General features: G+C 43.8%; 1 protein-coding gene across 6 annotated transcripts in view; it reads left to right on the forward strand.

Moving 5' to 3' along the window:
• RIPOR2 (RHO family interacting cell polarization regulator 2) overlaps positions 1-23,290 on the forward strand; it is a 218,556-nt gene that overhangs the window by 141,494 nt on the left and 53,772 nt on the right. Inside the window, exon 1 of one of the 6 annotated variants that reach the window (XM_058667364.1) lies at positions 17,667-17,775. The exons of the other annotated variants lie outside the window; for them this stretch is intronic. The gene's annotated coding sequence lies outside the window, so the exon portion shown is untranslated. Of the gene's footprint in view, positions 1-17,666; positions 17,776-23,290 lie in introns of those variants that run through there. 6 annotated transcript variants of the gene reach the window in all.

Below are 23,290 nucleotides of genomic sequence, written 5' to 3' on the forward strand. Positions count from 1 at the left end.
TGTGGATGTGTTGGAGTAAAACCTGTCTTACACAAGATGAGTGAAACATCCAGTCTAAATGAAAACTCCTAATAATAATTGCTATCACTTAATCGCATTTCTAATGTGCCAGACAGAAGGATGAATTCATTGAGCCCTCAACAATAACCTGAGGTAATTACTTTTATATCTCCATTACATCCATAAGAGAATTGAGGCCTCCGCAAAATTAATGAGCGGCAGAGTGGAGTTTTAAACCAAGGCCATCTGGCAGGAGATTCCCGGCTGGGGCTGTGGACTTAAACACATCAAGACTCCAATGTCAGAGCCGCACTTCCGCCAGCGGCTCCCAACTGGGAGCACATTCAGTAACCTGAGCTCCCCGACACAGCTGAGTGGGGTTACAGCTGCCAGTCTTGGCTTTTCTCACTCAAATCACAGCCTGTCCGTGTAGGCAGTCGGCAGTCATCAGTGGTACCTAAGGAAACTCCAGACTTCACACCTCAGCGTTTCCACATCACTCAGCCTGCAGGCTCACCAACCCACCACATCAGTGTTGAGTCGGCCAAGGGATCTTTTCTTGAGAAATGACATGGACATTTCTCTAAGTAAGTAAGGCATCCTGACACATAGTTCTAGCTCACCTTCTTCCTCTGTGCAGCTGCTCTCAAGATGCCCCAGATACTGGCACAGTTCCACCAAGATCTGGGAATGGAGAACACACAAACAAAGGAGCAAACAAAGGAAACATGTCTGCCATCAGGGAGGCCTGTTGTCTGATCCATGCCCAAGTTCAAAGCAGCCCGTGATCAACTTTATCTTAATCACTGCTTGTGAGAAAACAAGATTATTGTTAATTCAGGCAGTTTTAATTCAAGTGGAGGGAGAATTATCCAGAATAATTGCCTGCAGTTGAAGAAAAATGAAGTGTCAAGTCATTTACACACACACACACACACAGGAGACTTACCCTTCTGTCTCTCCCTCACAGAAGAGTTAAAGTGGCAACAGACCTAAACAATATGCAAAACTGCATTGGTGTGTTAAACAGCATTTCCCTCTTTGATTTGCATCACAAGTAGTTATCAGTTTGGGACTGGCTAAATTTGAATATAATTTCCAGAACAATAGCTGTGATCCACTGACTTAACTCGCAAGTGATCTTTTCCAGAAGTGCCCATTTTTCAAAACAGTGCAAAAATTGTCTTCAAAGATTCCATGGTAGCTTGAGTACAATTTCTTTGTATAATTGGGGATAATTGGAAGGAAATTACTCTTCCTGTGAAGAGAGACTGGAGTATCAGCCCTGTAGACTGACAAGACTCATGCTGTCATACTTGGTACCATTTCAAACATCTACTTCTCCCACTCCCCTTAGGTTTCACTGTTGCAGGTTCTGCATTCTTTACATTTCAAAGCCAAATGCTTGGTCCCTAACAAAGTCTCCAAAAGAGGAAAAACCTGCAATTCGCTATCGCCACAGGGCCCTAATGGCCAATCCAGCTATCCCTAACCGCCCAGCCCCATTGATAGAAAAAGTACTCCCCCTTTGTTCTCTGTTTTCTGCTCTTCCCCGCAGCCATCTTTCTCTGTGGGCATTAAGACCTCCTGTGTGACTCGCTGCATCTGGCATTGGGTTTGTGGCAAAAATTCCGATTTCCTTTATCAAGACTTATGGAGAATTTATACTAATGACCGCATCACTAGGTCTACTGTGACTCAGTTGGCTTGCAAAGACTACCACAAGCAGAGTGAATGATGGGTCAGTGAATGAAGACTGATGACATTACTTATGACTTGCTGCTAAAGCCTCTGAGAGCTCACACAAGGTGGCTGAGAGAAAATCAAGCGTTACCTGAAGTGTACTAAAAAATAATATTCCATGACGTTGATTTGAGACAAACTGCAGTAGCAGACAATAAAAGAGAGAGAGAGAGAGAGAGAGAGAGAGAGAGAGATATGAAAGGGAGGACCTGGAAGAAGTGGTAAACACATTGGCTGTACAGAGTCAATGTTCTGACTGTGGTGGAGTAGTAAGCATTGCTCTGAGCTTTCTTATAAACAAAGGGGAACATGGCACATTACTGCTCTCAGACAGAGACATCCACAAGGCAGCAGTGTCCTGTTCTGGGGCCTGTGTTTGGCACCACAGCTAAGATGCCACTTGGGATGCCTGCAGTTGTGTCTGCAAAGGTATCCTGTTTGGCTTTTCTTTTTTCTTTCTTGTCTTTCTTTCTTTCTTTCTTTCTTTCTTTCTTTCTTTCTTTCATTTTTTTTCTTTTCTTGACTTATTGAGTTTTAACTTGACATTCCTATTCCTGTGCCAGAATGTATCACTTGAGATATTAGGTTCTAGTAAGGCCAATTTCATTGCAAAAACATGTCGAAGCATTTTTTTTAATGTGCATGTAGGTGAGGCATTTGTGTCCTTTGTAATGGTGATGACAGCGATGGGAGTCAGTTTAACTGAGTTCATACTTTGTGCCTAGCATTGTATTCACAAACTTTCTATTCCTCATCCTCAAAGTATGAAGATGCACATGTTAGGAGCCCCAGCTTACATAAGAGAACACCAAGCAGAGGTCATTGTTCCAAACAGAAGATTCACATTAGTTGTGTGACTGCAAACTGTTTATGTAACCACATACCACACACCTAGGTGAGTATGTGAGAGAGAGACAGAAAGAGAGAGAGAAGGCGGGTAAGCTACTTGCTTACTGTTTCTCTATACCCTGTATTAAAGACATTGGCTGGGCTCGGCAGCGTGGCCTAGTGGCTAAGTTCCTTGCCTTGATCCCATATGGCCGCTGGTTCTAATCCCAGCAGCTCCACTTCCTCTCTATCTCTCCTCCTCTCAGTATATCTGACTTTGTAATGAAAATAAAATAAATCTTTAAAAAAAAAAAAAAAAGACATTGGCTGTTGGGCCCAGCACCGTAGCCTAGCGGCTGAGGTCCTCGCCTTGAAAGCCCTGGGATCCCATATGGGTGCCAGTTCTAATCCCGGCAGCTCCACTTCCCATCCAGCTCCCTGCTTGTGGCCTGGGAAGGCAGTCAAGGATGGCCCAAGGCTTTGGGACCCTGCGCCCACGTGGGAGACCCAGAAGGGGTTCTAGGTTCCCGGCATCGGATCAGCGCGCACCGACCCATTGCGGCTCACTTGGGGAGTGAAACATCGGATGGAGGATCTTCCTCTCTGTCTCTCCTCCTCTGTATATCCGGCTTTCCAATAATAATAAATCTTAAAAAAAAATAAAAAATAAAGACATTGGCTGCGACAATCTGTGAAGTTTTATGTAACTTAAGACTCTCCGTTAATTAAAGCTGTGATTACATAAAATGGTCTCTAAGTCAACTCCTGGGAAGTAGATAATATCTACATGTGTGAAGTTAAGGCATCCTTTCATTTACAAACACAAATGTTGTCTTTTAAATAATTTTTCTGGGTACTGGGAGGGCTAACAGAAATAGACCTGGTAAATCTGATACTGACCCTTTCCTACTGTGAATATTAATTGTGACACACAATAAATAACCCCAAAATCAGCTCTGGATGGTGGCAGAAGGGTAGGGGTGTGGTAGCTGCCTGTGTGCAGCCACCTGTCCATGTGGGGGCCCCTCCTCTCTTCCCCATGGAAACCGCAGGCTGAACAGTTGGGGGACATTTGCTTGGGCTTGGTCACCACACTGCTGGCTCCCAGACCCTAGACCCATCACAGAATGTATTTTTGGAACACAGAAAAATTTTATGCCTCCTAAGGATGAAAACACATTCTTGTGTGAATGCATTGCATTGCTAAAAGACATTGCCTTGTTCGCTAGATGAACTCTGCTCTTCCCATTTGACTATATTCAACACCCACATTCTGTGATCCCTGTACATACAATTCCAAAATCGTGGCATGAAGTTTGAGAAACACATAGTCTGAATGGCAGCCTTTAAAAAGTAACATATTCAAAGTGACTATTTAGTGGTGGTTTGCAGATGAACTCTGCCATAGGAAGTCAACTCTTAGAAATGTCTGCTTCATGGAAAAATACCCTAGGATTTGTGTACCAAAATAAACTGATCTTTTCTTTTTTTAAAGATTTGTTTATTTTTATTGCAAAGTCAGATATACAGGAAGGAGGAGAGACAGAGAGAAAGATCTTCTGTCCGTTGATCCACTCCCTAAGCAGGCGTTGATTCACTCCTCAAGTGGATGCAAGCTGGCACTGAGGCGATTCAAAGCCAGGTGCCCGGAGTCTTTTCTGGATCTCCCATATGGGTGCAGGTCCCAACGCTTTGGGCCTCCACTCTTTTCCAGGCCACAAGCAGAGAGCTGGATGGGAAGCAGGGCCGCCGGGATTAGAACCGGTGCCCATATGGGATCCTGGCGCGTTCAAGGTGAAGACATTAGCCACTAGGCTACCATGTCGGGTCCTAAACTGATCTTTAATAAGTCGATTTTTCACGAACATTTCAAAGTACTCTTGTATTTATTCCCAACTGCGTTTTTTTAGGTAGAAAGAACCAAATGTTTTGATCTCCTCCACAAAAACTGGATCTTCTGTATGGTTGAAGCCAAGCTGTGCTGATGATTTCAACTCTCATTGAGAGTTTAGAAAGTCCAGTACTCATAGTGGAACGCCCAGATAAACAAAGAAATTCATAAAATCAACTTCCTTTAAAATGGTTCCCTTTGGGGAGATATATAGGATGTCTCAATGTAGACCTTATAAAACTGAAATGGACTTGAATTACATTATCCTTATTGCAGTAACAAGAAAACTGATGAAGATCTATTCCCTGTTCTAAGCACCTTAAATTCTTCAGTTCATTTAATTTTCAAAGCACCCTACTCCCCCTTCCCCATTTTACAGTTGAGTCAATTGAAGTCTGGAGAGATTTGGCTGCCAATCCAGGTCACACCCCCAAGCAGGCTGGGTTCTTTGGTCTCAGCATCCTTGGCTTGAGGACATTGGTCTTGTAGGTGTAGCACTGGAAAATAGAGGAACAGGTAACCCCAGGCTCCATTCCTGACAGGTGGCTACTTCGAGGTCCTCACAATGGTGGGAGAGTTGTTTCAAATGCTATGATTCCCAGGACCATTCCTTATCAACCACTTAACAAAATATAGCCTTTTTTTTAAAAAAAAATTATTGAAAGGCTGATTTACAGAGAGAAGGAGAGACAAAAAGATAGATCTTCCATCTGCTGTTCACTCCTCAAATGGCCGCAAAGTCAGAGTAGAGCTGATCCAATCCAAAGCAAGATGCCTGGAGCTTCTTCTGAGTTTCCGAAGCAAATTCGTGTTCCCAAGGCCATCTTCCACTGATTTCCCAGGCCACAAGCAGGGAGCTGGAAGAAAGTGGGGCAGCCAGGATGTGAAACGGCGCCCTATGGGGATGTTAGCGCGTCCAAGGTGAGGATTTAGCTACTAAGCCATTTCACAGAGTCCACAAAATATAGTCTTGTCCTGTCCTCTGGTAAAGTGCCTTTTTGAAATACTTTTTGTAGTGAAGCCAAGTGACTTAGGAATACTAACAACTTTTTGTTTTACATATAGGAGGATGGGAGGTGATGGGGACTGATAACTAGTGCCCACTGTGAGCAAGGGGGAAATTAAATCCTAGGAAGATGTTTTTTCAAGTACCTATGGCCAGGATCACCCCAAATCAACTGTTCCAGAGCTTCTGGGACTGAGGCTCAGTGGCTTTTTTTGTTCTTTATTTTTATTTTTATTTTATTATTTTTTTGAAAAGCAGATTTATAAGACAGGACAGAGGGGAAGAAGAGAGAAGGAGATACAGAGAAAGATCTTCCAGCCACTGGTTCACTCCCCAAATGACTGCAGTAGCAAGTGCTGAGTCAATCCAAAGCCAGAAGCCAGAAGCTTCTTCTGGCTCAGGGGCCCAAGGACTTGGGTTATTTTTTACTGCTTTCCCAGGCACATGAGCAGGGAGCTGGTTAGGAAGTGAAGCAACTGAGACTTGAACTGGCACCCTCATGGGATCTTGGTACCGCAGGCTGAGGTTTAAGCTAATGTGCCACAGTGCTGGCCTTAACAATGGTATTTTTGAAAAGCTCCCAAAGTAACTTTTTTTTAAAAGATTTATTTCTTTTTATTGGAAAGGCAGATATATACAGAGGATGAGGAAAGACAGAGAGGAAGATCTTCCGTCTGATGATTCACTCCCAAAGTGGCCACAATGGCTGGAGCTAAGTCAATCTAAAGCCAAGAACCAGGAGCTTCTTCCAGGTCTCCCACACAAGTGCAGGATCCCAAAGCTTTGGGCCATCCTTGACTGCTTTCCCAGGCCACAGGCAGGCAGCTGGATGGGAATCAGGGCAGCCAGGATTAGAACTGGTGCCCATATGGGATCCTGGTGCTTCCAAGGTGAGGACTTCAGTCGCCACGCTATCATGCTGGGCCCCCCAGGTAGCTTTAATACTCATTTGGCCTTGAGAACCCTAAATTAGATGGTGCATTTTGTTAGTGCATTTCTCACGGTTGTTTATACTTCTATCAATAGGAAGATGCAGAAGCCAGGGCTTATGATTTACAGCAAAAAATTATCCATTTATTTCTGTTGAATCTAAAATACTCTTATTTGTGCCAGCATTTGATATGACAATAAAGTTATTGTGTGGGACACCTGGCTCCCAAATCAGAGTGGGTTCAAGTCCTGGCTCCAATTCTTAACTCTAGCTTCCTGCACACACTAGCAGGTAACAGGTGATAGCTCCAGTATGTGGGTGCCAGATGGGAAACCCAGATTGGGCTTGTTGGCTATAACGTGCAGGCACCTGGGGAGTAAACCAGTAGATGGAAAATCCCTCTATTTGCCTTTCAAATAAAAATAAATTCCAAGAAACACAGACAGCTCTTCTTATTATTACACTATGTCGTGTAACCATTAATGAGTGTCTTCTGGGAAATAGGGGATAAGGACGTAAAGTCCAGGAGGTAATGATGGAATCATACCAGGACCAACTAACAGTGACAGGTGTGGATCCCACCCTCTGCAGACCTATTAACCTCTAGAGCAGATCGGTGGAAAATTACATCAAGAAATGGGTGTAGGGACCTGGCACAATGACTCAATGGCTGATCCTGCAAGTGCCAGAATCTTATATGGGCTCAAGTACCTGCTGCTCCACTTCCTAGCCAGCTACCTGCTTGTTGCTTGGGAAAGCAAAGATGGCCCAAGGCCTTGGAACCCTGCACCCATGTGGGAGACCCAGAGGAAGCTCCTGGCTCCTGGCTTCGTATTGACCTAGCTCCAGCCATTGAGGCCATTGGGAAGTAAGCCGGCATATGAAAGACCTTTCTGTCTCTCTTCTCCATAAATCTGATCTGCCTTTCCAATAAAAATAAAGAAATCTTTTTTTAGAAGAAAGGAAAAATAAATATGAGTAGGAAACTAGCACGGGGAGTCTGCTGTCTCAACTGAAGGAGGCTGGAGAGGCATCATACAAGGCCACATGTGGGAGGTAGAAATCTGATTCTGGTTGCCACTCTCCAACAGCCTTGTCTTGTTGAATCAATTGCCCACAAGTCAGTTTCCTTACTCACAAAGTAGGCATGATCATGACTCTCCTGCCAAACCCATGGGGGTTGCTGTCAGGAGATGGAGCAGGTGTCAAACCCTGTCCCAAGTGCAGCCTGCAAACATGACCTGGTTATGAATCTCGCTCATCAAAGGAAGCGCTGCTTTGAGGCTCCTAAATGGCATTTGAGATGCAAATAGCTGTACAGCTTCCAATAGATGAGCAGAGTTTCTGTGCATTTTCCCCTCTAAAATGTCACCTGTTATACCTGGTAGCACTTGCTTCCAAATCTTTGAAGGCTTCACAAAGTAGAGGGGGGCCTCTGTCAAATGGCTTTAGTGCTTGACTTTGCTGCAGGAAGGCAATTTCACCTTTTCATTTTTGCATGGCTAATGCACCACAGCTTGGTGCTTCCTGTTTGTTCAGAATATGCATTCATTTCTTCAAATCGTGACAGACTGAGACCTTTGGGGTCACCTCGTCCACAGGAAAAGTCACAGAATACTCTCACAAGCCAGAGGACAGAGGCCAAATCTGAGGCTTCTCAACAATTCCCTTGGCTTGTGGATCTGTTGCATGTCGGGGAGAGGTGGTCCGCAGTCTGTGTTTACACAGATGTTGAACTGAGGGGAGTGAAAAATTGGACAGATCTGGAATTTATTAAAACCAGTTAATTTGACCACAATGGTGGTCAAATTACAGCTTTCTTGTTTACTTTGAAGTGGGATAGAGTAGACCCACGAAGTTAAAAGGCCAAACCAATTCACCTCCTTGGAGAGAAAACAGACAAGCTTCCCTTCTCTTTGACTTGCTCCATGGTGATCTCAGGGCTTTCGTGATTAAATTCATCATGCGTCTTCCAGTCACTGTGACCCATGGGCTCTGCAAAGAGGATCAAGGTCAGGAACCACCCTCCCTGGGACTGTACTTGTCTGCTTTGTGCTACATAAGTCCCCTGGTGCTGTTGTGTCAGCCCTGGGCCAGTAAATGCCCAACCGATCAGGAAAGTGTTCAAACACACACAAGTGGAGTAAACAGGTAGCACATCTCTGCATAGCTATCATCAGTGGCAAATATTATCAGGATTTTTCCATCTTTCATTCATCTATCTCTCTGGCTAGTATGGCTGGTAAAGCAGCTTATGGCAGACCCAGAGTTCATGTCCTTTTGTTCCTACATGCCCCAGTTTGCAACGCCAGAACATGAACATTTATTTTCTTGTAAAAGCCTAGTGTCATTTCATGCCTAATGAAAATTTTCTCCATTAGTACCACCTCACATCTAGCCCATATTTAAATGCCCCAGTTGTCTCAAGAGGATTTTTTCAGTTAATTTTTCATCACCATTCAAAGCAGGATCTGGACATTACATCTCTTGTGTCTTTTGTCCTTTCCAAACACACACACACAGAGTTTTTCTCATGCATAACTTGTTTGTTCAGTGAGGAATCTGAAACTCTGTGAAGATTTGTCTATAAAAAAGTCTGGTCCTTGCTTTACTTCTCCCAGTCTGTGCAAAGCATCCACGCTCATCACTCTGCTGCTTATAGCTTCACTCAGGCTGACATGATGAGATCACAAAAAAATGAATGAAACCACTTTCTCCCCAGTGAACCAGAGACTGTATTTCAAGGACAAATGCCAAAAGAAAGCCAAGCATTGTAGTATGAGAGATGAGTCCTGGAGAACAGCAAATGCTCCTTCAAAAAGTTCCAGTATGACCCAGAAGATGTGAGGGGTCATACGAAATGGCCCTGGAGAGGACAGGATTCCAAGCTGGTGCAAGACCCGTGATGCGGTGGTACTTAAGGAAACATACAGGTTTTCGGGGAAAGTCTTCTAACAGCTGATTTTCCTGCTCTATAAAAATAGATGGGAAGCATCTCCAGGTTTGTTGGCTAGGAACAACAAGAGTCAAAAGAGTGATAGTTCAGCCTGGAAGCTTCCCGAGGAACCCAAGAGTTTGGTGTGTTACAGAAGTCGTGGGCACCTGACAGGGCCCATGATGTGACAGTGCTTTCTGGGCTCAGAGTCTAAGAGACAGGGCACTCCCCTGCATACAGGTGGCCTCTTGTATGTTCGTTTGTCTTTGATGTTGGGAATTTGTCACATGTTCCTGGATCCTGTCTTAGACCTATAAGTGTTTGTTCTTCCTTTACACTACATTGTTTTTGTTTTGTTCTTGCAAAATATTTATTTATTTCTATTTGGATTGAGAGACAGAGAGAGAGGGGGCTTCCATCCACTGGGTTCACTCCCCCAAGTGACTTCAATGGATGGAGCTGAACCTTTCTGAAGCCAGGAGCTTTCTCTGGGTTTCCCACATGGATGCAGGGTTCCAAGGTTTTGAGGAATCTTACACTGCTTCCCAAGACAAGCAGGAAGTTGGATGGGAAATGAAGTATCCAGGACATGAACGGGCACCCATACTGGATGTTGGCAGTTGCAGGTCAAGGATTATTCAGTTAAGCACAGGTCTCTCTTGTCTTGCCCTGTTCCCCTTTGTATTAAATTGCACTGAAAGTCAAGGATTAGCTGGAGCTTTTCCCTCTTTCCTGTTTCTGTCACGTCAAACCCTTTAAACAAAGCAAAGGAGAGCAAGAAATTTTTTAAAAGTTTTGATATAGGGGCCCACCCAGCACAGTGGCTCGCAACTAAAGTCCTCACCTTGCATTTGCTGGGATCCCATATGGGCGCCAGTTCTAATCCCTGCAGCCTCGCTTCCCATCCAGCTTCCTGCTTGTGGTCGGAAAGCAGTCGAGGACAGCCCAAAGGCTTGGGACCCTGCACCAGTGTGGGAGACCTGAAAGAAGTTCCTGGATCCTGGCTTCAGATCAGCGCGGCACAGATCATTACAGCCACTTGGAGTGTGAATCAGTGGACAGAAGATCTTCCTGTCTGTCTCCTCCTCTCTGTATATCTGACTTTGTGATAAAAACAAAATAAATCTTTTTTTAAAAAGTCTTGGTATAGGGTAAAAATGACATAATCCTGCTTTGCTGAAAATCTAGCCATTTATTTTCACATAATTTCTTCTAACTGCTTTGCATTCTGATGACAAATAACTTGTTTTTGGCAACCAAAAATATCTCAGCAGATGTTATGCATGTGGCCACTTCTTGGTATGCAACAGCTAGGACTAGTAATGAAACCACTGTCCCCATTATAGCAGTTTAATTTGCTAAAATTACCATGCAGAGAATGTGTACAGGACTTTGGAAAGCCACCCAGCTTTGAAACTGCTGGTATTTCATGCCACATGCAAGCTTGGCACACCTTCCTCCAGTAAGTCCTGGATTAATTCTGACCCTGGGTTATTATACTTTGAAAAAAATTGAATTATTTACTTGAAAGTCAGAGATGGAGACAGAGAGAGAGATAATCCATCCACTGGTTCACTGTCCAGATGGCCAGGGTTAGACCAGTTCAAAGCCGGAAGCTTCATCCGGGACTCCAATGTGGGTACAGAGGTCCAAGTACTTGAGTCATCTACAAGCTTCCCCCAGGCCATTAGTAGGGAGTTGGGTCAGAAGAGGGTGAGCCAGGACCAGAACCATGCCCATATGGGATGATCGCATCACAGATGTCTCTCTTCACCTGTTGTGCCATCATTCTGACCATGATTGTTATGACTTGAACCACTTGGCTACAGTTTTCTTCTTCTATTTACTTTTTGGTCAGTTGTTCTTTGTTCAGTAAGAACTCACGTAACTTCATACAAGAAGATCAAGGCAAAATCATCAGACAAATTTGCTGTAGGCACAGAGAGAGTTAACTATGGCCCATTAATTTCTCTCTATTAATACATAATGCCTGGGAGATGCTAATATTCAGCTAGCTCATTTCCTTAGTAGAAATATCTACTTATAACATGCTTAAAAACCATCAATCAACAAAAAGCTCAGTGTTAACAAACATTTTTTTTTTTTAAGATTTATTTCTTTTTATTGGACAAGCTGATATACCAAGAGAAGGAGATACAGAAAGATCTTTCATTCACTGATTCTCTCCCCAAGAGGCCGCAACAGCTGGAGCTGAGCTGATCTGAAGCCAGGAGCTTCTTCCTGGTCTCCCGCATGGGTGCAGGGTCCCAAGTGCTTGGGCCATCTCCACTGCTTTCTCAGGCCACAGACAGGGAGCTTGATGGGAAGTGGAGCAGCCAGGATTAGAACCAGGACGCATATGGGATCCCAGCAAATGCAAGGTGAGGACTTTAGCTGCTAGGCTACTGCTTTGGGCCCTAAAAAACATTTCTATGCTTTTATACATGCAACAGATCACTAATTCATACTATAGGTTCATTCCACCAATATCCCTTTAGTAATTATAGATTTTCATCATAATTTTGAGTCTTTCTTTCTACAAAATTAATGTTCATAAATGAATCATGCCAATGGCTAATAAACAGCTGAAATTAAATGGAACACCAAAATTTGCCAACTTCTAAACCTGTATGATGTAGGCTTGACCAAGAGAATGGAATACATAATATCAGGAAAGAATTTCTGCTTCACAGATGCAACCACAGGATAGAGGCTGTGAATAATAAAATGAATCTTCCCACACAAATCCTTGAAGCTTCCCCCCACCCACCCTCACAGGCTGTCGCTTTCTTAAGGGCAGAAGAAAAACAAAGTTCAGGAGCTCTGGGGGTCAAAGCCAAGCATGGTGTCCAGGCACTAACCTCTGTGTCTTGGCCACAAGTTCCCCATCAAGCCCCAAGAGCAGCACTGCAGACTGTCGGGTCTTATCTGCAAGTGCGTAGTAGCATGCCTAAATGCTAATGCGGGGAAGTGCTGCTATAAAGTGTTGTCATAACAACAGGAATAAAATGACAAATGTAACAGGAGTTTGGAAGGATGCCTTCATTTTAACTCTATCGCTATGCCTTGTGTTACAAGGGCTCCGCTGGAACTTCCTCCCTCAAGCAAAGGCTGTGATCATATTACGTTAATATAACTGCATCTGTCTTCAGCAGCAATGCCATCCCATAATCTCTGACCAGTCCTCCATCAATACAACTTGCTTGTTAGAATAGCCAGAGAGATATTAACCATATATGAAAAAAAAACCTGTGAGTTTGAATATGTAGACCATATCTAAAAAGCTCCCATTGAAGATGATTCTCTTGCAAGAGAAAGTATAGCAAGCAGTGTTATTTATAAGGTTCAGTTCCTTTTTCTACCTAACCATCATGCACATGAATGAATGCCAGGATTGGTCACATGAAACAGTGCCAAAAGAGGGGGGAAAAAAGCAAGTGTGTAGTGCATAACAATACCTCTCAGTAGACTGTTGGGTACTTTCTAGCAAAACCTCAATTTCTTTTACAATTTGAGATGTCTAAAGATGCAACTTGGCTCTAGTGGGAGCAGTAAGAATAGATGCACTTACAGAAGTGACCATCTCAGTGAAGTCGAACAGCAGTTGAAGAGAAGATGTCGGTATCATATGGATGGGGCTGTGATGCAAAGAGGTTACAATTGCTTTTAGTTCAAATGAGTGGAGACTCTATGGAGAGGCAGTCTGCATGTCAGCCCTCCTGAAGGAACTGAATTTCTTAGATATGTGAGGATTATCTCAGAATCAGATGATCAAAAAGCAAGAGTTTGTGATTGGCACGCTTTTCTCTAAGCAAGACCAGTCAAGCCATCTCCGAAGAATCACTTCCTCAAGGAATGTCTCCTTTTTGATAGGTATGGGTTTGGCCGGGGGAGTGTTTAGTAGGCAATTTACTTATTCTTGCCAATAACCTGAGCGTTCTTGAAGCACAAAATGCTCTCTCCCTTTTACAAAGAAACAGTTGGTCTGACTTTGATGTATAGCATCAACCAAATGAAAGGTTGTAGCATGCACCAAATGAAGGGCTACACGCCTTCTCAACTTTGCAATTTTTAAAATGAGTTATGACAACATTAGTCAAAATCAACCCAAGCCCTCGAGAGATTTAAGCGAGTTTTATGTCCTGAATCATTTCTCTTCTAATTATCATGAGGCCAGCTGCTACTCTCTGCGTTTATTTAATCCACCAAACGGATGAAAAAACAGTACTTTCATTTTCCCTAGGGCTGAAACAGTGTCAGTTATCTAGAAGTCTCTACGATTGGCTGTCCTGATAAACAGACACGCCATTACCATTGCTTTTTTTATTCTTCAAATGATTCAGACAGCCCCTTAAAATGGCTTCAGCATTTTCTGCTTCCATTGCTTTGAAGGGAAAGAAAGGAGACAGTGATAATGTCAAATTACTTCATCTCTAGGTATTTTCACCTGTGCATATGGCTGAGTTTACAATTGGCTATGTCCATTTGCTTGGTTAGGTGTCTCTTGCCATTCCAAATTTTAGTTGTTAGCAAAGCCAATTATGCCGCACCAAGCCCTGCTTTACATATTATCGTATTTTGTCCTCACAACCAACTTGGTCACTTGAGTACTTTTATCCTCATTCTACTGGCAAGAAAAATTGAGGCTTAGGACAGGCTATGTGGTCAAAATCTGGGTCAAACTATCTCCAGAGCCATCATTTGCTACCTTACTTTGCTAGTGCATATCAAAAAAACAATTCAGAAGACAGCTGGTCTCCACCCTCAGCAAGGGTACAGTGTAACTAAGGAGATGAGACATTTTGGAAAGTCAGCACAATGCAAGTGAGTCCTTGGAAACGTTCATTTCTGTCCGTCATTCAAAGATGATGTTCACAAGATGAGATCCCTCCGACTAAACTGACAAAAACATGCTTCCCCAAACACTTGGTTGTTGTATCATACAGCAGGAATGGATTATAACCCAGTGAAGGAAATAATCATCCTTGAGTACATACTGACAATAAGGAAGCAAATAAATACATGAATGAATCAAGGACAAGTCTTTCTGATATAGAAGGAAAGATAGAATTCAAGGGGTGCTAAAATTTCTGGATTAAAGAATCAAAATGTTGGGCTCAATGCAATGGCTCAGTGTCTAAATTCTTGCCTTGCACCCACCAAGATCCCATGTGAGTGCCGGTTTGTGTCCCAGCTTCTCCGCTTCCCATCTAGCTCCCCGTTTATGGCCTGGGAACACAATAGAGAATGATCCATAGCCTTGGGCTCATGCACCCACATAGGAGACCCTGAAAAGGTTCCTAGCTCCTGGATTTGGATCAGCTCAGCTGCGGCCATTGCAGTCACTTAGGGAGTGAATCAGAGGAAAGAAGATATTTCTCTGTATCGCCTCTTGGTAAATATGCCTATCCAATAAAAAAATAAATCTTTTTAAAAAGAATAAAAATTAACAAAAAAGAATTTAATAAATTAATTAAAGAAAAAGAAAGCCAATAAAAAAAAAAAGAATCAAGATTTAGCATAGGGCCCAGCACAGTGGCCTAGCAGCTGAAGTCTTTGCCTTGAGTCTGCTGGGATCCCATATGGGCTGGCAGCCCCACTTCCCATCCAGCTCCCCGCTTGTGGTCTGGGAAAGTAGTGGAGGACGGCCCAAAGCCTTGGGACCCTGCACCCACATGGGAGACCTGGAAGAAGTTCCTGACTCCTGTCTTTGGATAGGCGCAGCATCGGCTGTTGTGGTCACTTGGGGAGTGAATCATTGGATGGAAGATCTTGCTCTCTGTCTGTCCTCCTCTCTGTATATCTAACTTTGCAATAAAAATAAATATTTTTTTAAAAAAAGATGCTAGCCTAGCCTCAAAGTAACTCCTTGCCAACTACTTCCTAATTAGGATGGCAAAATAGTAACTTACCAAAGGAAACACTAACCAACACCTTAATTAAGTGTCAAAGTTAACATCACCATGTGTTAGCGTAGCAGTTAAAATTCCTGCATCCCAGGGCCAGGAGTGTAGCATAGCAACATACTGCAACACAAGGTGGGGGCAGGTTCCTGCCCCAACTACTCCATTTTGAATCCAATTCCCTGCTGATGCTCTGGGAAAAGCACCAGAAGGTGGCCCAGGTGTTTGGGCCCCTACCGCACAGTTGAGAGACCCAAATGGAGCTGCATGCTCCAGCCTGGCCTAGCCTTGGCTTTTGTAGCCATCTGGGGGTGAACTCGTAGATGGAGATCCTCCCTCTCCCTCTTTCTAACTCTGACTTCAGGGGGAAAAAAAGAAAAAAACCAACAACCTGCATCCCATTTTGGAGTAGCTAGGTTCAATTCCTGACTCCAGTATTCCTGGAGGAACAGGGAGACCTGGGAGGAACAGTGATGGTGCAAGTAACTGAATTCCTGCCAACTATATAGGAGACGTAAGTTTCCAACTCTGAGTTTAGCCCAGCCCAGCCAAGCTGTGGATGACTTTTGTAAAGTCAACCTATGGATGGGAAATCTCTCTACCCTCTCTTCTCTCATGCCTCTCTGCTTCTCAAACAAAAATAAAGAAAAAGTCAATATCACTTATAATGCGGCCAGCTCACTTCTTGTGCCACCAGTGCATGCTTTGAGGAGATGACATGACTTATGTGGTGTCCCTACTAAAAACACACAGCCTGGCTCATAAGAAAACATCAGACTAACTCAGTTAAGACACATTCTACCAAAAAACTGGCCTGATCTCTATTAAAATCTTCATGTCAAAGACAAAGAATAGCCAGGAACTGCCCCAGAACCAAAAACTAAAGGCAATGACAAGAGAGGCATCATGTGATCCTAGAAGGAGGGTGTTGGTACAATTCACAGGACATTGGGGGTCCAGATGGTAGAATTCGAATAAGATCTGTACCTCAGTTAATAGTATCGTGTTGATGTTAAATTTTGTGATGTTAAAAACAAAAACAAATAAAATTTGGGGATGTTGATCTATCATTGGACTCTGGTTATGCCAGTGAAAATTCTTGGCCTTAGGAAAAACATACTGACATATTTCATAATAAATTTGCATCATGTCTGTTAGCTACTCGTGAAATATGAAAAATGTATATAAATATACAGATATATGGGGCCAGCGCAAACAGTGGTATCCCATATGGACACCAGTCATATCCCAATGGCTCCTCTTCTGATACAGCCCCCTGTTTATGGCCTGCGAACACAGTGGAGGATGGCCCAAGCACTTGGGACCTTGCACCCATGTGGGAGACCCAGAAGCAGCTCCTGGGTCCTGGTTCCTGGCTTCAGATAGGCTCAGCTCTGTCAGCTGTGCCAATTTGGGGAATGAACCAGCGGGCGGAAGATTTTTCTCCCCATCTCTGCTTCTTTCTGTAAATCTGCCTTTCTGATAAAAATAAATAAATCTTTAAAAATTTATGCAGACTACTTTCAAGGGATTTGGGGGAGATAATAATGCATATATGTGTACAGAGAAAGGGAGATGAAAAGGTAAAATTGGCAGGTGTCAAAAAAAATGATGATGAACCTGAGTAAAGGCAGATGAAAGGCTTGTATATCATTCTTGAACCTTTTCTGTAAGCTTCACATTGCTTCAAAGCAGAAACATTTCTGCAAATTGAATTTTAAATTAGGTTTCCAAAGTATCCATGTTTTTAGTCCCTGTCAGTTTTTTTTTAGTTACCTAAAAATTGTTCTCTTCCAAAAGATGCTCATTTCTCCCATTTCTTTTTTTTTTAAAGATTTATTTATTTTTATTACAAAGTCAGATATACAGAGAGGAGGAGAGACACAGGGGAAGATCTTCCGTCCGATGATTCACTCCCCCAAGTGACCGCAGCGGCCAATGCTGCGCCTATCCAAAGCCAGGAACCAGGAACCTCTTCCAGGTCTCCCTCGCGGGTGCAGGGTCCCAAAACCTTGGGCTGTCCTCGACTGCTTTCCCAGGCCACAAGCAGGGAGATGGATGGGAAGTGGAGCTGCCGGGATTAGAACCGGCGCCCATATGGGATCCCAACGCGTTCAAGGGGAGGACTTTAGCTGCTAGGCCACGCCGCCGGGCCCTCGTTTCTCCCATTTTCACCTGTTCAGTTCAAAACTTCCGCTAGATAAAGCCAAGGTTTTATCTTTTTTTTTTTTAAAGATTCATTTATTTTTATTTGAAAGGCAAACTTACAGAGAGAAGGAGAAACAGATCTTCAATCCATTTCAATTTCAAATAGCCACAGTAGCCAGAGCTGAACTGATGTGAAGCCAGGAGCTTCTTCTGGGTCTCCCACGTGGGACAGGGTCCCAAGGCTTTTATCATGTTATGTTGTCTTCCCAAACCAAGAGCAGGAACTGGATCAGAAATGGAGCAGCCCAGGACTAGAACTTGAACACACATGGGATCTTAGCATTGGCAGGCAGAGGATTACCCTATTGAGCTATTGCACCTTTCTTTTAGGTAAGATTTGCATTATTTTTAATTATTATTACATATTAATTTTAACATTTTTTCATTATATTTTTATTGTTTACAGTTGAAAGCTATGCACACCCATGTGGGTCTCACATTAGGATGGGGAGGGCATGCTATGGAGGAAGGTGGGTGGGACAAACGTTTCAGTTCTTTTTTTTTCTCTGTGTCTGCTGCGGAGGAAGGAATGGGGTCAGCTCCTTGCTGTCAAACTACATCAGCACTCAGGGATTGGAGACTGGTCATTTAATGATGACAGAGATCTCGATGTGGAGAATGTACTGAGAGTGTTACTTGAGTGGTTTTGATAGTTCTGAGATATTGTCGGCTTTGTTGCATCTTTCCAAAACTATTGGCTGACCATCTTAATGCATCCACAGATCCAGACACTTGATGCCAAAGTTTGGCCAGGAGAGTTGTCCAACCTGTTCTGCTTTCCATCCTTTAAGGAGGCCGTCATGCCCCCTACTGGCCTAAAGCAGCTGGCTGTCATATCCCCCATGTGCATCTGTGTATGTTGTCCACTGCACAAGCATCAGCAAATGGGGAGGCCCAGTCCTGACACTTGTACTCCAAGGTTGTATATATTGTGATTTTCCCTGTGGCCTGGATTTGATTCCCCAAAAATCCTCTCCTGAAGTGACCTCAGACTTGACTCTTGTGTGCACCAGTTAAGTGCAGGGTCAGGTTCGGTCTGTCACCTGTACCGGCCAACGTATATACAGTGGATGCAACTGCCTGATCAGTTCTGCCCCAGACCCAACTCTCATGTAAACCAATGGGTGCTGTGGCCTAGTCATGTGGTCCACAATAACCCCTACCAGGTCTACCCTAGCCCTGGCTTTTGTGTATACCAGCATGTGCTGCAGCCTAGCCCAGCCTATTCTCCATCCCATTTGGCTCTTGTGCACACCCATGGGTGCTGTGGCTTAGTTCAGCCCGCCCAGCCCCTAGACCCAGTCCACACGTTTGCCAATGGGTGCTGCCACCTTGTCCAGTCTGGTCTGCTCCCTGCCCTGGCTCTTGTGCTTACTGTAGGTGCTACAACCTGGCAGGGGAGTGCCCACAGTTCCCCTACCAGGTTTGCTCCCAGCCACAGATCTTGCACCCTCCAGGAGGTAATGCAGTCCAGCCTGACACAACTCTCATCCAGTGCCAGTACTAGCCAGCAGGTGCGCTGTCCTTAAATGCCAACTTTAATAAGCACCAACTTCACACCAAAGGGTCTCATTTGCATCTCACAAAGCTTCTCTGAAATATTAAGCTTTTGGGGTTTTTGTTTTGTTTTTAACAAACTAGGTTACTGAGATTGAGTACAGGTGAACAGCATGCACAAATCCAAGCAGCTGAAAACTGTTGAACTCAAGTCAAGCTCCAATGTGCCCCGACTCTCGGGTTCACATTCTTGTCATTTTTGCTCTGCAGCTTGCTTTGGGGCATGAAGAACAAGGTGCCACTTACTTTGCTATTTCTTGCATCCCACATTGTCTTCCATATGCCTGCTAGACAATCATAGTGTCTTCTTCAGATCTTACACTTCTTAAAAAGCAAAACTCTCTTGTAGCATGTTTTTAGAGCTCAGCCCCAATGTAGCATCCTTCATTCTATGTGCTGACCCACAGTCTTAGAAAATGGGGAGTCTTCAACATCTGTTTCCAGAGACTCTAAACATCATTTTCTTTCTCTTCCTTTCTCTGTCTCTTTCAGGCTCATTGAAACGAAGTGTTCATTGTAGCCATCTTTGTGTTTTTTGGGCATTTACCTTTTATAAAGCATGTCTGTATTTTCTGTGGGTTTTTAGATGAATGCTCTACCATCTAACAAAGATGGTTGGAAGTCAGCTTAGAAGACAGATAGGCAGCCTTGTGAGATTGGATGAGGTCTTGGCCTCAATAGAAACTTGCAATGCTCGTCTGTTGGAATGGGGAAGAATTACCATCTCCGCAGATACAGAATCTGTGTTCATCAACTTTAGCTCATTCCCAAGAGGCCAGTTAGAGTATCTGACTTTGGTTCTTCCATCTGCTGTCTGAGGAGTTATGCCAAGTTATTCTATAAATTTTTTCAGCCATTCACATCATTTGTCTTAGTCAATCACCAAATCAAGTGTGCCTGTGTCACTTGGTTGGCAAACAATGTCAACAACGGAGAAGCAAATATTAGCATTGCCTTGATTTATTTTAGAAGCAGCAATATATTTTTTTTTTTAAAAAAAGCTAAGGACTTAAATATATCTACTTTAAAAATATATTACTCAACTGTTCTGTAATAGGTATCTTGTGACCAGATAGTCAGCAGACCCCTATTTTTAGGATTCATCTTAAATCGTCGTTTAGCACCACTGGTGTTTACATCTGGCCCACATGCCTGCCTCTTGCAAGACAACTGAATCATACTTGTGCTGTCAACCAACATGTGGGGCGGCATAAACACATGGTACCATTAGGAAAGGAGGACAGGGGAACCAAACCAGACCTGCAGAAATGAGTCGGAAAACACCCCAACCTGCATCCCCTATGACCTCACAGAGGCAGGGTTGGATCAACGCTCAGGGGGTCCCCGACCGATTCAGTTTTGCATTCCTTGGAACTGTCTCTGAAAGGAGGAATAATGATCTTCACCCCACTCCCCCGTGAAAATTGATAATGTGTGTGTTTACCAGTGTTATTGATAGTAAATCCACATACCATAACATTTATTTATCTTCAGGATACAACTTGAGTTATAGTGAATATACATAGCTGTGCACCCATCACCACAACAGTTTTAGAACTAGTGTTCTCCCGGCTGCTTTGCCTGCTCCCAACACTTGTTAGAAGGTTTTACTTTTGCCAGCTTTTCACCCCAGCCAACTGCCAGCTGACCTTATCCGTCCATGGCCCATGGTCTCAGCCTAGCTTATGGAAATGGCATTACTTTGTAATTCACTATTGGTTTCTCAGTTGACGTTTTGCTGTCCAGTTCCCACTCCAGGAGCAATTCTTGGGAGAGAGCTGAGGTCTCCCTTACTAACATCATTCAGAAATCATAGTTGCTTCCTACATCTTCTGTGTTCCTCAAGGGCCTATAAGAATTACCTGTTTGTGTTCTTAATGGGAGGAGATGGTTAGTAAAGAAAGGAAAGCACAGGGTAATTTGGTGTCCTGCAGGTTATACCTGCTCAAATATTCTTGCATTCCTTCATTTCCCAGAAAAAATCCTTGATCTTTTCCTTGCATACTTTCCCTTTGCCTTTGGTCAAACTTGCTGTAACTTATAATCAGACATTAAAAACACAGGTAAGGGGCCCGGCGGCGTGGCCTAGCAGCTAAAGTCCTCGCCTTGAAAGCCCCGGGATCCCATATGGGCGCCGGTTCTGGTCCCGGCAGCTCCACTTCCCATCCAGCTCCCTGCTTGTGGCCTGGGAAAGCAGTCGAGGACGGCCCAATGCATTGGGACCCTGCACCGGTGTAGGAGACCCGGAAGAGGTTCCAGGTTCCCGGTTTTGGATCGGCGTGCATCGGCCCGTTGCGGCTCACTTGGGGAGTGAATCATCGGACGGAGGATCTTCCTCTCTGTCTCTCCTCCTCTGTGTATATCTGGCTGTAATAAAATGAATAAATCTTTAAAAAAAAAAAAACACAGGTAAGGTAGGCTGGTTAGTTTTCCTTTTGTTTTCCCAAGGAACAAATAGAATATGAGGTCAACCTAAGGATACTGATTTTAAAGATGCTTTAAGACGCCTGTTTATAAACTCCTGGCAGAGAAATTTTAAAAGAAATCTTGTAAAAAGAAAAACAAAGCAAGCAGGTCACAAAATGCAGCACATAATATACTGAAAGTATTGTGCTTGACATGTAAAGGGAGGAGTTGAGGAAAATCTAACTCGGCAAACTTCTGCCAGTTGTCTCAGGTTGACATAAGGTATAGTTTCTCTTCCCACTTTCTCACCTTCTCTCTTCTTCCCTGTATTTTCCTAATGGAAGAGGATGCTGTATCTTGCAAAAGCTAGCCTAGGAATTACTATTTCCTTTTAATGAGTCTTAATGTACTTAACTTCTTATTTTCAAGCTTTACTTATTTGAAAGGCAGAGTGACAAAGACAGATCCGCTTCCATCCACCGCTTCTCTCCTCAGATGCTTACTAGATCTGGAACTGGGTCAGGCTGACATCAGGATCCAGGAACTCCAGCCAGATTACCCATTTGGGTGGCAAGAACTTAAGTACTTGAGCTGTCTTCTACTACCACACAGTCACATTAGCAAGAAGCTGGATCTAAAGCAGAGATGGGAGTTAGAACCAGACACTGCTAAATGGAATGCAGGTGCCCCAAGAAACACTTTAACCCACACATCACAACACTCCCCACCCAAATACTTGAATGATCAGTACCAACTTTCCTTCCCAGTGACTGTAGCTTGTGCACTCTGAAGAAATCTGTATGGAGATTCATTGTGGCAGGTGCTGGGAAATTTTGGATTTGTTGGACCATTAGGGATCCTTGTATAATACCCTCACCTGTAATTCTTTAAAAAAAAAAAAAGGTCAAGGAGAGAAACAGCTGTGATTTCAGCAGAGCTCCACTTGGAGGAGTAGAGGTCATCCGCTCCTGGTCAAGGGGCTTTGAATTCTTTCCAGAAGGATCCTGGCATTCCCGTTGGCTGCGGCAGTGGCAGGGCAGAGTGGCCACCTGGTGTGACCACAGGGGCAGTGGTCCTGCTAAGTACAGAGCAAAGTGAGGAGCAGACATGAGCAGCTTCATTGCTTGCTAAAATTCGAAACCTTTCTGGAACTTAACACACAGAAATAAATGTTTATGTTTGTTCTGCTGGGATTTCCAGAAAGGTCAGGAGAGAACTTAGTAACTTAGGGGCTGGAAACCCTCTTCAAAGCCTCAGCATTGGGGCCAGTGCTGTGGTGTAGCACATTAAGCCTTTACCTGTAGCACTGACACCCCCACCTGGGGGCTGGTTCCAATCCCAGCTGTTCCACTTCAGCTCCAGCTCTCTGCTTGTGGCCTGGGAAAGCAGTACAGGGTGACTGAAGCACTAGAGCCTCTGTAGTGTATGGGAGACTCAGAAGAAACTCCAGACTCCTGGCTTCGGATCAGCCTAGCTCTGGCTGTCGCAAAGTATTTGGGGAGTGAACCAGTGTGTGGTGGAGCTTTCTGTCTCTCTCCTCCTATATGTGCCACCTTCTCTCTATAACTGCATTTCAAATAAAAACAAATGAATCCTAAAAAAAAAACTCAGCATCTCCCTGTAGCGTTTGCCAAAGGTGACTGTTGCTTACGTGCAATTCCTTGCTTGTCCAATGCTGTAATCAGAGAACCTTAGCGATATGTGTCAGGTGTGGTGCCTACAAGCAGCCCTACAGTCCAGCTCAAAAAAGGTTTGCTGATGAAGATAATGAGGTTGTTATGTAGCTTGCAACTCATAATAAGCTCATCAAAGAGGAATCTAGATTTTCTGGTTTAAATGAAAATTGATGGAACCCAACATATTGTTTCTTGGAAATAATATT

Source organism: Ochotona princeps, chromosome 1, assembly GCF_030435755.1.
Source record: "Ochotona princeps isolate mOchPri1 chromosome 1, mOchPri1.hap1, whole genome shotgun sequence".
Classification (NCBI taxonomy): domain Eukaryota; kingdom Metazoa; phylum Chordata; class Mammalia; order Lagomorpha; family Ochotonidae; genus Ochotona; species Ochotona princeps.